Raw genomic sequence first — 16,408 nt, forward strand, 5'->3', positions numbered from 1 at the left:
AACTGAATTGGGAGTGGTCACTGCAGGGGGGTATTGACCAGATGGGACAGTCCCCATGGGTGTGTATATGCTAATGCCTTTTGTCTTTTGACTAAGTCTATATGCCTAGCTACTCCTGCGTAGCGGAAGTCAATACCCAACAGTGATAACTTAGAGGCGGCGGCGACTGTTGGAGGACTCAGAGAAAGGAATTTTACAAAAATTCAGTTTTTCAAAAAGTCTGATGCTTTAGTTTTTTTAAAAATCTTTTTGTCAGATGTTACTATGGTATACTGAAGTATAATTACAGGCATTTCATGAGTGTCAATGGATTTTATTGACAATTACATTAAGTTTATGCAAAGAGTCAATATTTACAGTGTTGACCCTTCTTTCTCAAGACCTCTGCAATTCTCGCTGGCATGCTGTTAATCAACTTCTGGGCCACATCCTGACTGATTGCAGCCCATTCTTGCATAATCAACGCTTGGAGTTTGTCCGAATTTGTGGAGGTTTTTTTTTTTTTTTGTTCATTGGCCTCTTGAGGATTGACCACAAGTTCTCAATGGGATTAAGGCACATATGTCAAACACAATGCCCCCGGACCGAATCGGGCCCTCCAGGTTTTGTTGTGTGGCCATCCCACCCAGTTTTATAGCTGGATCATGGTGGAACTCCATTCCGCCACCTCCGGCTCTCACCCTCTGCTCCTGCTCCCCGCTGTCACTTGTAAACACAGAAGGGACAGCTTTGCTTTCAGCGGCTTTCTAATGTAATAGATCTTTCTCGATGGGGCACAGCAGGGACATCTCTCCAGAATCTGAGAGCAAGAACAATTTAGTTGCTCCCCCCCACCACCTACACAAAGAGGTATAACAAAGCCAAACACAAGGGTAGTAGAGAGAGCCGCATAACATGGTGGTACTAAAGCTGCCTACATAGGGAGAGGTAGGTGGAAGTAGAGATGCAAGGAAGCTTTGGGGGGGTGGATTTGGTGTTGCACACTGCGCATAGTGCATTCCTAAACCTTGCACTCTGTGTGTGTTGCACTCCCAAAGTCTGCATTCTGTACATAATGCACGTCTATACTCTGTGCATAGCGCACCCATAAGCTCTGCACTCTACACAGAACACCCCTGAACTCTGAACCCTGTAAGTAATATACTGCTTAATAATATACGGGTAGGTGCAAAGTCTTACAGATACAAACGGCCCTTTGAGGGCAACCATACTGCTGTGCTGCCCACGATAAAATTTAGTTGGACACCCCTGGATTAAGGTCTGGAGAGTTTCCTGGCCATGGACCCAAAATTTTAAAGTTTTGTTCACCAAGCCACTTAGTTATCACTTTTGCTTTCTGGCAATGTGCTTCATCATGCTGGAAAAGGCATTTTTCGTCACCAAACTCTTCTTGGATGGTTGGGAGAAGTTGCTCTCGGAGGATGTTTTTGGTACTATTCTTTATTCATGGCTGTGTTCTTAGCCAAAATTGTAAGTGAGCCCACTCCCTTGGCTGAGAGGCCAGCCCACACATAAATGATCTCAGGATGCTTTACTGTTGGCATGACACAGGATTGATGATAGCGCTTACCTTTTCTTCTCCGAACAAGGTTTTTTCCGGATGCCTCAAACAATCGGAAAGGGGATTCATCAGAGAAAATTACCCCAGTTCTCTGTAGTCCAATCCCTGTACCTTTTGCATAATATCAGTCTGTCCCTGATGTTTTTCCTGGAGAGAAGTGGCTTCTTTGCTGCCTTTCTTGACAACAGGCCATCCTCCAAAAGTCTTTGCCTCACTGTGCGTGTAGATGCACTCACACCTGCCTGCTGCCATTCCTGAGCAAGCTCTGCACTGGTGGTGCCCCGATCCTGCAGCTGAATCAGGTCCTGGCACTTGCTAGACTTTCTTGGGCACCCTGAAGCCTTCTTCACATTAATTGAACCTCTCTCCTTGAAGTTCTTAATGATCCGATAAATGGTTGATTTAGGTGTAATCTTAGTAGCAGCAATATCCTTGCCTGTGAATACCTTTTTGTACAAAGCAATGATGACTGCACGTGTTTCCTTGCAGGTAACCATGGTTAACAGAGGAAGAACAGTGATTCAAGCCCAACCCTCCTTTTAAAGCTTCCAGTCTATTTTTCTAACTCAATCACAATTAGGGCTCTTTCACACGGGCGTTCCGTATGTCCGTTTTTCATCCCATCCGTTTGCGGATGAAAAACTGACATAATGTATCTCTATGTAAATACGGATGTCATCGGATGATCATCCTCTGACATCCGTTTTTTATCAGTTCAGTTCAGTTCAGTTTTTTTGAACGGAGGAGAACCCTATTTTTTCTTCCTTTCAAAAAACGGAACGGAAGCAAAAACGGATGTCAGTGGTGTCATCCGCAGACATCCGTATTTACATAGACATGCATTATGTCAGTTTTTCATCCGCAAACGGATGGGATGAAAAACGGACATACGGACCGGATGACACAAGTGTCATCTGTGTCCGTTACAAAAAAAAAAAAAGGACCTGATCGGGCAAAAAAAAAGGAACGCCCGTGTGAAAGAGCCCTTAGAGTGATTTCCAGCCTTGTCCTCGTTAACACTGACACCTGTGTTAACGAGAGAAGCACTGACATGATGCCAGCTGGTACTTTTGTGGCAGAGCTGAAATGCAATGGAAGTGTTTTCTTGGGGGAGATTAAGTTAATTTCCATGGCAAAGAGGGACTTTGCAATTAATTGCAATCTATCTGATCAGTTTTCATAACTTTCTGGAGTATATGCGAATTGCCATCATAAAAACTGAGGCAGCAGACTTTGTGAAAATTGTGAAAATTAATATTTGTATCATTCTCCAAATTTTTGGCCAGGGCTGTAATTGCTAAATGCTTTTTCCCACTTTGACAAAGACTAGGAACAGCCAAGCAAGCATCATTTTCAGAATGAGCAGTCTCCATACTTGTCTCATGACAGATGTTAATAGAAGTGATATCAATTATTGACTGACTCAAGATACTTAAAGTGGTTGTAAACCTCAGACATGAAATATGAACAAAGCATATCCCTCTATAGTGTGTACTTGTCTCAACCCAGAGCACTAAGTATCATTTTTGTCCGCTGTCTTGTTCCCCTGCCAGCAGCATGAGTCACTTCTGATGAATTTTCCTGACACCATAATAAAAATGGTGACAGGGGAGGAAGCTCCAGCAAATTGACAGCCTCAGCTCTGTTACTGTGAGCAGTGTAGGATGGGGTGTGTCCCTTCCTTCCAATCCGCTCCAAGAGCTCTCCTCACTGATGTAAAAGCTCTCCATCCCCTTCTTTTCAGAGCTGAGTGATTCTGTGTAAATTCTGCATTTTAAATGGATGTAGGGAAAATATGGTTATAGATAAAAAAGGTACTACTTTTGTAGGATGAGAAAGACTGCAGGGAAAAAACATACAGTTTTATAAGCATTAAATAGCTGTTTGCTCTTCATTTTGAATGTATCGTTTGAAAGAAAAAAGAGTGCCACTCAATGGTTTTGTCCCTGGAGCAGTAAATTATGTATGTCTAAGGTAGTGTAGGGTTCCACACAACAAATGAGCCATAGTACATAATGTTGTTTCATTCAGCAGTGGCTGTCATACATCCAAACAAAACGTCCAAATATAAATAGCTTGAAATGTTAGCACACTGACAATTTTAATCCTGACTGGAGGCCTCCTTAAGAAGATAGGTACATATACACAACGTTCGACCTGCACCAGTGAAAGAGTCAAGTACATTCGATCTTATGAAAAAAGTTTCAACTGTGGCTGTAGGTATTCTTTTTAGGAGGTATGCAGGATAGTTCAATCCCTGGGGTTAGTGGAGATGGATGGTGGAGGTGGCTGCAGGCTTCATACAGAGCTAGAGGGACTCTGCAACAGACAAAAATGGGTAGGAGAAAAAAAGCAGCGCCACCTCAGTGTAGATTAAACGGTTATTTATTACATAAAAACAACGTAGTAACTCACACAGAGGAAATAGTTGATCAGCAAATGGTGATAGTTCATCTGCAGGGATGTTCGGGAAGTACACTGTGGCGGCCGTGGTCCTGGCTGTGCCGGTGGAGTCCGACACTTCCTGTGGTTCTGGCAGCGTTCAGTATCCAGGCTTACATCCAATAGTGGCAGGGGGGTGCTCGCGTTCGGAGCATGCGTGCTTCTTCCTCAGACGATGCTCCTTAAGAAGATGCAAGCCTATGAAACAGAATTCTTCATCGGGCATAACTGCAATGGGCACACATGTCCAATACAGCACTTTTTCTTGTTTTTTTTTTTATAAAAGTGTGTGGTTTTCAGATTGTACTTTGCCTGATGAAGAAGTCTGCTTTAAAAAAAAAAACTCCTTTTTTTAATCAACTTCAATAAATGCTATCAGTTTGGCTTCCTTTGTTCTTTTGTGTTCCTAAAAATATGTTGATCAGTTAATTTTGGGCTTTTTTTTTTTTTTTACAACCCCGTCCCTGCTCCATTATTTTGATTACACTTGCTTCCCTCCTTTACCATGTATAATGGTAAAATATTTGGTGGAAGTTTATCTTAATTTAAATGACCTATCTCTGTAGATCAGCGATGGGAATTGATGAAATTGTGCTATGTTAACTTTAATATGAGATGTAAATAGAAAGTTGTGCACATGTAAATAATGGCGGTAGAAGTGATGGCAAAGGATGTCATGCAATAAATTTTCTGACAAAACTATTTGCTTTTGAATTTTTTTTGCCTTTCCATTTATTGTTGCCCACTTGAGGATTTTCTGTTCAAGAATTATAATTCTGAGCTCTTTCTAGACACGTTGAGTGCTATGCAAAGTGATGGGTGCTATTGCTGGTCTCATAACAGAGTCCCCTGATGATGATAAAATGAATCACTTCCTACAAATTCTGAAGATCTTTCTTAACATGTAGTTTATCAAGTCAAGAGAAAACTGCATGATCCTCTCCGCAGCAATGGCGTAACCAAGTGTAGCACCTTTTTCTGTGAAGTCTTTGGCATTGGTATTTAAGCTGTGCTTTGCCCATAGAACTGGTTTGAACCCTTTTTTACGTTACTGAAAAAGTGTATTTTTACATTCTGTGTACCTTCTGGAGATTCCCATCGCACACCTAACCAGAATCTGCATATATATGGTGTGCTAATTTAAATATTGGATAGTGCCACAACAATACAGAAGAAATGTTGCCAGCCCAGCAGACTTTTGTGTTTTTGGAGTAAATCTATCTTTGTTAGCATAGAACTAAAAAAAGTAAAAAAAACATGCTAATAAACATTGATTTCTCACTATTTCTGGGGAAACCATTTTCTTTGAATGTTGAATAGGTACAGGTGAACTGAATTACTCCTTAAAGCTGAACTCTAGCTTTCTGTCCAAAAGAACTGTTACCATCACTAACAGATATACCTGCTGTGAGTGCTGTGTAAACTGTCTGCTATATGTACAGTGCCTTGCGAAAGTATTCGGCCCCCTTGAACTTTTCGACCTTTTGCCACATTTCAGGCTTCAAACATAAAGATATAAAACTGTAATTTTTTGTGAAGAATCAACAACAAGTGGGACACAATCATGAAGTGGAACGAAATTTATTGGATATTTCAAACTTTTTTAACAAATAAAAAACTGAAAAATTGGGCGTGCAAAATTATTCAGCCCCCTTAAGTTAATACTTTGTAGCGCCACCTTTTGCTGCGATTACAGCTGTAAGTCGCTTGGGGTATGTCTATCAGTTTTGCACATCGAGAGACTGAAATTTTTGCCCATTCCTCGTTGCAAAACAGCTCGAGCTCAGTGAGGTTGAATGGGAAGCATTTGTGAACAGCAGTTTTCAGTTCTTTCCACAGATTCTCGATTGGATTCAGGTCTGGACTTTGACTTGGCCATTCCAACACCTGGATATGTTTATTTGTGAACCATTCCATTGTAGATTTTGCTTTATGTTTTGGATCATTGTCTTGTTGGAAGACAAATCTTCGTCCCAGTCTCAGGTCTTTTGCAGACTCCATCAGGCTTTCTTCCAGAATGGTCCTGTATTTGGCTCCATCCATCTTCCCATCAATTTTAACCATCTTCCCTGTACCTGCTGAAGAAAAGCAGGCCCAAACCATGATGCCGCCACCACCATGTTTGACAGTGGGGATGGTGTGTTCAGGGTGATGAGCTGTGTTGCTTTTACGCCAAACATAACGTTTTGCATTGTTGCCAAAAAGTTAGATTTTGGTTTCATCTGACCAGAGCACCTTCTTCCACATGTTTGGTGTGTCTCCCAGGTGGCTTGTGGCAAACTTGAAACGACACTTGTTATGGATATCTTTAAGAAATGGCTTTCTTCTTGCCCCTCTTCCATAAAAGCCAGATTTGTGCAGTATACGACTGATTGTTGTCCTATGGACAGAGTCTCCCACCTCAGCTGTAGATCTCTGCAGTTCATCCAGAGTGATCATGGGCCTCTTGGCTGCATCTCTGATCAGTCTTCTCCTTGTATGAGCTGAAAGTTTAGAGGGACGGCCAGGTCTTCGTAGATTTGCAGTGGTCTGATACTCCTTCCATTTCAATATTATCGCTTGCACAGTGCTCCTTGGGATGTTTAAAGCTTGGGAAATCTTTTGTATCCAAATCCGGCTTTAAACTTCTCCACAACAGTATCTCGGACCTGCCTGCTGTGTTCCTTGTTCTTCATGATGCTCTCTGCGCTTTAAACGGACCTCTGAGACTATCACAGTGCAGGTGCATTTATACGGAGACTTGATTACACACAGGTGGATTCTATTTATCATCATTAGTCATTTAGGTCAACATTGGATCATTCAGAGATCCTCACTGAACTTCTGGAGAGAGTTTGCTGCACTGAAAGTAAAGGGGCTGAATAATTTTGCACGCCCAATTTTTCAGTTTTTTATTTGTTAAAGTTTGAAATATCCAATAAATTTTGTTCCACTTCATGATTGTGTCCCACTTGTTGATTCTTCACAAAAAATTGCAGTTTTATATCTTTGTTTGAAGCCTGAAATGTGGCAAAAGGTCGCAAAGTTCAAGGGGCCGAATACTTTCGCAAGGCACTGTATTTCGGCAGCAGTACAGAGATTTCCCGCCCCACTCCCAGCACAAATTTGAGTCAGGCTAGGCACTGCTCAGCCATTTACAGGAAGCTTTGCATTTTTGGAATAAATACAAGGTTTCCTCTGATTGGCTGAGGTGGAGGTGGGTGGATGACTTCACAATTTCCAGCCCAGCCAATCAGAGTAAGCTTTATACTCCTTCAGAATATCAAAGCTTCTTGTGAATAGCTGAGCAGCGCTCTGCCAAAGTTAATTTTGTTCTGGGAACGGGACAGTAAGTCCCCATCCCACTGCCAGAACACAGCCCTCTATATGCATGCACATGCATGTCTAACTTTATATATCAATTGTGGAGGTATATTGAATACGTTATTATGTAGGCGGAATGTTTTTTCACTATTAAAGTGTAAGTCCACCCTAAAACTCAAATCCATAGACATCCACGATCTAACACTAACCTATCTAACCCTGTAAAGAAGAAATCAGTATACATACCTTACTGATTAATGTCCAACTGCTGGTAGTAAAAGATTTTCAAGTTAAAGCTAAAAGACATATGGGAGCATTGCAAATAAAATGTGTTAATCTATTCTGCTGTCCGTTTAGTGTAGACACATTAGTGCTACCCAGGGGTCAGAGGAGATAGTACATTGTAATGCTGAAGATATGTCAAAACACGTTCACCAAAATTGCTGCACATTCTTGTAGGAATGAAAGGTATCTATAAGGCTTTTAAGCAAAGGTCAGATATGGTTTGGGATGTCCTTGTAAGCTGTGAAGGCACTCAATCAGGAATACGGTAATTTGTAGGACAATTGAATAATTTTTAAAGATGTTCTTGACATATAGATAAAAAGATCTCTTAGCATATCCTTCTAGTCTCATTGTGACTGAAACTTACTCCAAAAAAAGAAAAACCTAGCAGGTATAGACTCCAGTTATAGCTAATGCTAAAACAAATACAATATGGACTAGGTCAATAAAGTCTGAATAGACCACAAAGGAATTTTTTTTTTCTAAATCAACTGAAGACCAGGTAGAATGACCAAGAATTATGCCTTAAATACTGAATATGTGCCCAAAATACAGCTGATACTATTCTTTATGCAATTGACAAAATAGTTTTATAAATTCAAATCGTGGTATCTCTTCCCATGAATTAATTTTTATGTCTGTTTACCCATGCCTATCTAGAATATTCAGGCAAGAAATAAGGATTAAACCGCACTAGTTCTATGAAGCAATAAAAGTGTTTAAAACGGAACTTTACCTTTGATCATACATTTGTGCTTCAGCAAGGGACATACATTCCACATTATTAATTATGCTACCAGCATTAGGTTGTGCTGTAAATTACCTCCAGCATTGCTCCTGTTTCTTTCTGCTGGAGGCTGTCATTTTGCTGAAAACCAGAGCACATGAGCAGCAGTAAATCATAAAGCGGAACTAAACCCATCGATTTAACGGCTTCAAAAAAAGTTACATTCTTTCAATGCCGGGATTGCTAACTGTCACATTTGTTTGTGTCCTCAAGCAAACTGGTAAACCATCCAATGGCTGGTGTCATAACTGATCACATGTGCATTGCAGTTGCAGATCAAACATTAAGCAGCTTCCTTGGCTATAAAGGATAGGAGGGTTTATTTCTGCTTTAAAGCTGTCAGCAGATTGGCCTCTACAAGTTCAGCAGTGCCTAAAAATAGAGCAACTGAGCATGTGCAGAGCAGGGTGAAACAGTGTATTACTGGATTGTAAAGAGAACAGGAGCTTATTTCTAATGTTTTACATAGCTATACCTGCAAAAATGGCCAGCCTGAAGTGATCAAGCAAGACTTAATTTTCTGACTTGGGTTCCTCTTTAAGTGTAACTGTGGCCAGGCTATAGAAATTCAAGTTTTTAAATATTCTTAACATGCAGTAAACAAGATCTAAAACAAGCTCTAACTGCCCTCTGTATTTGCAGACACATTGGAGCAATTATTCTCAAAGTGAAGGTGTTTAAAGAGTAAGTAAACTTCCATCTATTGTTTGTACCTATTGGTATGCCTATAATAAGGCATATCTATACTCTAGGTACTGTAAATATCTCCTAAATGTGCACTGTTTAGGAGATATTTACTGTATATGCAGCTAATTACGTCATCGGCGCATGCGCTCTGAAGGAACGGCCACCCTGTGCCGTGACCGGTGGCTCCCACGCACATGTGCAGGAGTGACGTCACGCGGCTCTTGCCAGTCACACAGCCGGGAGTCGTGGACCCGGAAGGAAGACAGGTGAAGATGGATGCAGCCTCCAGTGATGACTACGAGGGCTTCGTTTGCAGGTAAGTTTCACATAATGTGCTAGTATGTGATACTAGAACATTATGCCTTCACTTTGCAGGTCATAAAAAAAACAAAACATCGGTTTACTTCTTTAAATAGTTCTCTCAGCAGCTCAGTTGACCTTGCTCCCACACTCCCTAGGCACCTGCTCTGTGTTTACATTAGAGATCACAAGGCTGTTGAGTCAGTACTGAAAGGGGTCAGCAGGATGAGCTGACCTGACTGCTTCTGGTGTGAATTTTGAGGATAGCGCCAATACTTACCCTGAATCCTTTCATAATGTTTAATGCTATCTGCGCATCTGTACACGTTGGATTTTCTACTGTTTTTTAATCTCTGTTCAGGTTTTGGAAAACTTGATAAAGTTGAAAAAATGTATTGTAAATATTTATCCATATACTGGTTACAGTTAAAAATTCAAGGACCATCCTATTTGCGTTGTAGTGGGCAGTATGGTGTTGCCTTCGAAAACTGAGGCCTTTTTCTTCTGTACCTGAAAGTCATTTACTAATATGGCAATTTTATGTGCTTGATGTTCTCCCTCTGTAGGTTGTTCAGTCATTGAAAAAGTAAGCACACCAATGGAAATTGTCTTTTTTCAACATATTCAAACAGGCATACTTTAGATCTTCATTCAAACAGTACCTACAGTTAAAGGTTGATATACATGAAAAAAAAAATGACAATTTGCATTTATTCTCATAATCGTAATCAAAATTACCAAAAATGTTTATTTGACAAATAGAAAGTACGTCACAACTTTACATCAATGAGATTAAAATCTTGTGTTTCAGATTAGGTGCCAATGATTAGAGCCTTCTTAGCGAATATGCAGGTGGAACTTATTTAAACCTCGGATATCTAGGATCTAGTGTTCTTTTTGCTTTTCACATGTGTCATGTCTTTACGCCTAGATCAAAAGAGCTCTCTAAGGCTAGGTTCATATCTATGCAGATTGCGGTTAATGCGTTTTTCTGGCACGTTTTGCAGTGTGTTTTGCGTTTTTGAGCACAGTTTTTGATGCATTTTTGAGGCATTTTGCAGGGGGGTTTTAATAAGAAAGTATGACAGTTCTGTTCATGTAGTAGGACTTTGATGCGACTTTACACTCTCTGGCACTCAAGTAGCATCAAAGTCACATCAAAGTAGTGAAGGAACCTTTGTGTTTAAAGTCACGTTAGAGTTAGGGGCTAGGGATAAATGTTGGTGTTAGGGTTAGCGGTATTTGTTATGGTTAGCCTAACAATTGCTGGTAACCCTAACTCTATGTCTAATTATAACCCTAACTCTATCTCTAACTCTAACCTTACTTCTAACCCTAACATTTAACTCTAGCTTTTAACCCTAGCCCTTAACCGTAATGTAACTTTGGACACATAAAGATTTCTGCACTACTTTGATGCGACTTTGATGCTACTTGAGTCCCAGTGAGTGTAAAGTCTCATCAAAGTCACAATACATGAACAGAACTGTCATACTTTCCTAATAGCCCAAAAAAAAAATGCAAAACACATCAAAACCACATCAAAAACGCAGCACTTGCTTTTTTGGTGCGGGTCTATTGAAGTGCATTACATCCAAAACACAATCTGCTTCAGGAAAAAAAGCCCATGACCCTTTCCAAAAAAATGCACAAATGCACGCAATCCATAGGATCAGAAACCATGTTAAATGAACTGTAGTGCATTGCTGCAAAACGCACTAAAAAATGCATGGGTGTGAACCAAGGGTAGGGTCCTCAGAAAAAAGGTTGCGAATGCCTATGAGTATGGTAAGAGATTTAAAAAGATTTTGAAATCATTAAAGTGATTTTAACCCTTAAAAAAAAAAAAGAGATCCTGTTCCCTCATATCAGATTAAACAGAAAAGTGCCTTTCGCTGTTTAATCTGCCTCTTTCTAAACGGTAAAAATACCTGGTTGAACTTGCCTATTTCCATGTCCCCCTCTGTGTGCTGACCACAGTAATCATGGCTGCTGAACCCTGATTACTATGGTTGGTTATGTGCCTCTGTCATCCCGCTGCTCTCCTCTCTCCCTCCCTCCCTGCCTGTCAGCTCCTGTTTGTGTCTCTCCTCCACAGCTCCAGTCTTGCTCATCTGCTTTTTGTCGGCCGAAATCTGTACTGACTGACGAACAATCGGCCGTTCTTTGTTGGCCTACCAAAATTTTATAGCCTGCACACCAGATTTTGTTCGGCCGAAAAGTCGGAGTCGGTTGTCGGAAGCATCATACTAACAAGCCGACAATTGGCCGATCGGACGTTGGCCGAATATTTACGGCCGGCAATCGGTACGTGTGTACGGGCCTTTAATCATCCAGAATCCTAAACAGTCTGATTAAACATGTTATGTTCAGTAGCTTGGTTCTCCTTGCCTGCCAATGTGATGGGTGAGATTAAAGTAAGAATTCTATTTACATCATGTGACTACAGCAATGGGCCTGAGGGTTCGTCTTTCAATATATTCATTCTGTAATGTGTTATTTTAAGAAAATATACATAGCAATTGTCACACAGAAGTAATTCCAGATGCAGTGACATATGTTGTTTACACAGTATCGGGTAATAAACAACTAGCGCAGCACTGGCATGAGGTCATGGGCCATTGTATTGTTAAGTGCACGGCCCATACAAAAAAGTACATTAGAGCATACCTGTATGTCATTGATTTTAACACACCATCATTAGTGCCAGTTTTGACTTTTCAAAGCTGAATAGGTCATCAGAAGACACATTTTGTTTTACTAAATACATGTATAGCACAGCTAGAACACAGCCTATAGTTGTGGTCTGCTGCGTCCATTATATTAAAACAATAGTGCACAAAAAAAGAATATCTGCGTCCATGAAAGTTGAACTGCAGCCAGAAATAAACCTAAAACAATGAATAAATCTATGTACGCCTTGAAACATAATCAAATGTGTTTTTAAATATCAGAAATACCTAACGCAGTATTAAACCCCAAAGCAAACCTTTGTTATATTTATTTTATTGCAGCTTATCAATTCTTAGATGTGATGGCTGCATTTGTTTGTTTGATTTTTTTGTTTTTTTAGGCTTTCTTTCCTTTAGTGCCGGTTCACACTACCGCGGCACGACTTCGGGGGCGACCTGTGAAGTCGCGTGCACCGCGACTTCGGCGCGACCCACACGGACTTCATATAATGAATGTCAATGCAAGTCGCTACGATGTCACCCCGAAGTAGTACAGGAACTATTTTCTAAGTCGGTGCGACTTGAATCGCTCCTATTAGAACGGTTCCCTTAGCACTGCATGGACCGCGACTTGTCAGGCTGACAAGTCGCAGTAGTGTGAATGGGCACTTATTGTCATCTGGTGGTCCAGCCAGTAGGTATGTTTTTTTTTTTTTTTTTCAAAAGAACAAGCTCTCCTGCAGTCAAAGAGTTGAGACAAACTGTTTAACACTGACAGGGGTGCTTAAAATGATCAGCTTTTATTTATTTACTGTACTTGAAACCTCTATCCCAAAAGAAAACTGCTGTAACTGCTTATAAAGTATGAGCTGGAGTTTGGCTTCAATTTGTTAGTGTGTTTAAATCTGTTAGTACGTCTAACACCCTCCTCCCAAACTGACAATGCTGCTGTCCAAAGGTGCCCCCTGTGCTCCATTATCACAAGAGTGTTGTTACTGGCCAGATCACCAGGTGAAACAGAGGGGAAAAAAAAGCCTGTGGCCCCTTTCACACCTGGCGGTCCGCCGGCAGACTCCATTTTTCTCAGTGGGGGATCGATCCGCCGATCCCCTGCTGAGCAGGTGGATGGCAGCTCTGTCTTCGCGATGTGTGCGGAGACAGAGCTGTCAGGTCTCCGCTGTTCTTTATGGGGGAATCTGATGAGAACGGACCATCTTTCCGTTCTCATCCGATCCGATCCGCTGGATGGATGGAAAATAGGGTTTCCATCCGTCCAGATTTGACAGATCGGATGTCAGCGGACATGTCTCCTCTGACATCCGATGCCCCATAGAGATGCATGGGGCATCCGTTCAGATCCACCAAAAAAATGGACAGGAGGATCTCAACGGTCCGCATGTGTTAAAGGGGCCTAAAAGGAAAGGAAACCAATGGAGCCACCACATCTACTAATTGGTAAGCTGCAATATTTTGCATTTTTGGGTTTGAGTTTAATTTGGCTTTAAAATCAGCCTCCAATGATCCCCCTCTACGTTAGTGATCAGACTGGGTGAAGAAAGGGGAGTACTGAGAGCCAATCAGATGTGCCGACAAGAACATGTTGACCAGAGGAGAGGGCAGAGAAATTATGCATTAGTCTGTTGCTGCTTCTTCACTGTAAAATCACAAGCTGAGGGCAGAGATGTTACAAGGCTGTATTGCATAACTGCAGTAGAGACATATTAGATCAATAATCTGGGTCTGCTGTTTGACAGGGCTGTGTAATTCTCAGGACAGACTGGACAAAATGACAAATCCTTTGGCAGATAAAAACGTTTCAATACATTTCATCACAGTACATTACAACTGTGTATTTAGCAGTTTGCCTTGATTTCAGCTTTAAAGATGTTTTCTGCTAAATTAAAATACAACTTAAAGCGGAGTTCCACCCTTGGAAAGTTTTTTTTAATAAAAATACCCCCGGGACAGTCAGGGCTAGTGCATTCCACAATGGATAGCCTCTGAACTGTCCCAGGTCGCACTTACCTTTAAGAAGAAATACTTACCTTGAAAATGTCTTATCCAGCACTGCCATCTTAGGTGTGGGCAGCTGAAGCCAGCGCGTCCTCTTCGGCGTCCTCTTCTGTGTCCTCTTCGTCCCAGAATGCCCTGCACCGGCCCCGCTCATCATGTCCGGTGCAGGCACGTCATTCCTGCACAGCTTCTGGGCATGCCCAGAAGCTGTTTAGCAGTGAATGACGCACCTGCACCGGAACTGACGAGCGGGGCCGGTGCAGACGCATTGACTCCTGGGAGCGATGCCGCTCAGCTCCCAGGAATCAATGCAAGCAGGAAGTGATGGCACGGGCCATGGCCGAAGAGAGAGGAACAGGAGGTAAGGTGAGTATATTTTCTTCTAAAACAAGGTAAGTAAAGAAATAAAAAAATGTTCGATTATCCAATTGTTTTACAGGTGACAGAGAGGAAGAAGATGGCGAAAAGTTGTATTTCAGGGTGGAACTCCACTTTAAAGCGGTTCTTCGCCCTTTTAAGAAAAAAAAAAAAAAAAAACACGAGTCGGCAGCTACAATTATTATAGCTGCTGACTTTGAATAAAAAGACATTTACCTGTCCAGGGGTGCAGCGCTGTGCTCACCCGAACAGAATATTTGCCGGTCTTTGGGTCACCGGCGCCCTACGGGCAGCTAGCTGTGATTCCTTGCAGCTATACAGCGGGCTACGCCAGCGTGAGCCAAGCTGCACTTTGTGAATGGTCCCACAGCCTTCTGAGCCCTGTGATGTGTCCTAGAATGTTACAGGGAGAGAAAGGGGGGGGGGGGTGAGAATGTCTGCTGGATCACCGTGGCGATCTGCTCAGAGTGGGAGTGGGAACCTATAGAAACCAGGTACCTGCTCCCACCCCCAAAAAAAGTGCCAAAAACAGAAGGGGGGCATAAAGTAAAACTTCCCCTTTATCTAACTGGAACTAATTACGGTATTTAACATTTTAAATATGTACCCAACGAGGTGACCATTAGGGCTGTCACTACTCGTCGACTACTAAAATTCTTTGACGTGCGAGAAAAGCGTTGACGCGTCACGCGTGACGTCACACGCCCCCTGCTTGCATTCCGGCCGGGCCGCTACATTGATTGGGGCCGCTGCAGGCTGCACTGCCCCGCCCCCGGCCCCTGCTGCGCTCCAGTCCAGAGTGTCTGTGAGCGGCATGACATCCCGGAGGCGAGCGATGCTCTGCACACTGAGGCAGTGATGTGGTTGCAATGCTCTGCAGGAGCAAAAGTTAGTAAAATTCCCTTTTTTTCTTTTTTTTGATTGTTGCCACATTTTTTACATTTGTTATAAGGGCGGACAGAGAAGTTGCAGTCTTTGCTCTGAAGTGTAATAGAACGCCATGTGACCCTCATTTTCATCTCTCATTGGACTCAGCTGAGAGTGATTGCCTAAAACTGATCTTTATTACTTGTCAATAAATTCTGTATGGTGGATTTCCTGCGCATTTCTAGTTATTTCAAACACAACTCCAGGGTAGGCAGTACCCCCTCCCCCCTCAGTCACATGGTCCCCCCAACATGCTTATATATATTTTTTAATATACAAAATGTTATCGTCTCTTTAAAGCAAACCTATCCATAGAGATGCATGGAGACTGTCATCCCCAATCCACTCCTGAAGATGCAGGTTGTCTGGCTGTCAGAATGATAAGATGATGTATATTTTTCCTATGTATATCCTGTCCCAGATAAAGAATACCATGTATTAAAGCAGGAGGATAAACATGACAGCCAAGTAACTAGCATTTGCAGAATGTGACGTTGCTTTGACAGCCTCCATTTTTCTCTGGTGACAGGTTCACTTTACAACGGAACTTTACTGTATGTGAGCGTCACAAACCAAAAAATGCTATTTAATTCATTAATTATATTCAAAGCAACTCCTCAAACCATCCACCCATATCCCCATCTATCCATCCAACCACATCTCCATCTATCCATCCATTCAACCGTGTCTCCATCCTTTCATCCATCCATCCATGTCTCCATCCTTTCATCCATCCATGCATGTCTCCATCCTTTCATCCATCCATCCATGTCTCCATCCTTTCATCCATCCATCCATGTCTCCATCCTTTTATCCATCCATCCATGTATCTATCCTTTCATCCACCCACCCGTGTCTCCATCCTTTCATTCATCCATCCGTGTCTCCATCCTTTCATCCATCCATCCATGTCTCCATCCTTTCATCCATCCTCTGTACTAGGTGGGAGAGCTTACTGAGGGGTCTGTACTGGGAGGGGGGCTTACTGAGGGGTCTGTACTGGGAGGGGGCTTACTGAGGGGGCTTACTGAGGGGTCTGTACTGGGAGGGGAC

This window comes from Pelophylax lessonae (genome assembly GCF_965119305.1).
Source record: "Pelophylax lessonae genome assembly, chromosome: 4".
Classification (NCBI taxonomy): Eukaryota; Metazoa; Chordata; class Amphibia; order Anura; family Ranidae; genus Pelophylax; species Pelophylax lessonae.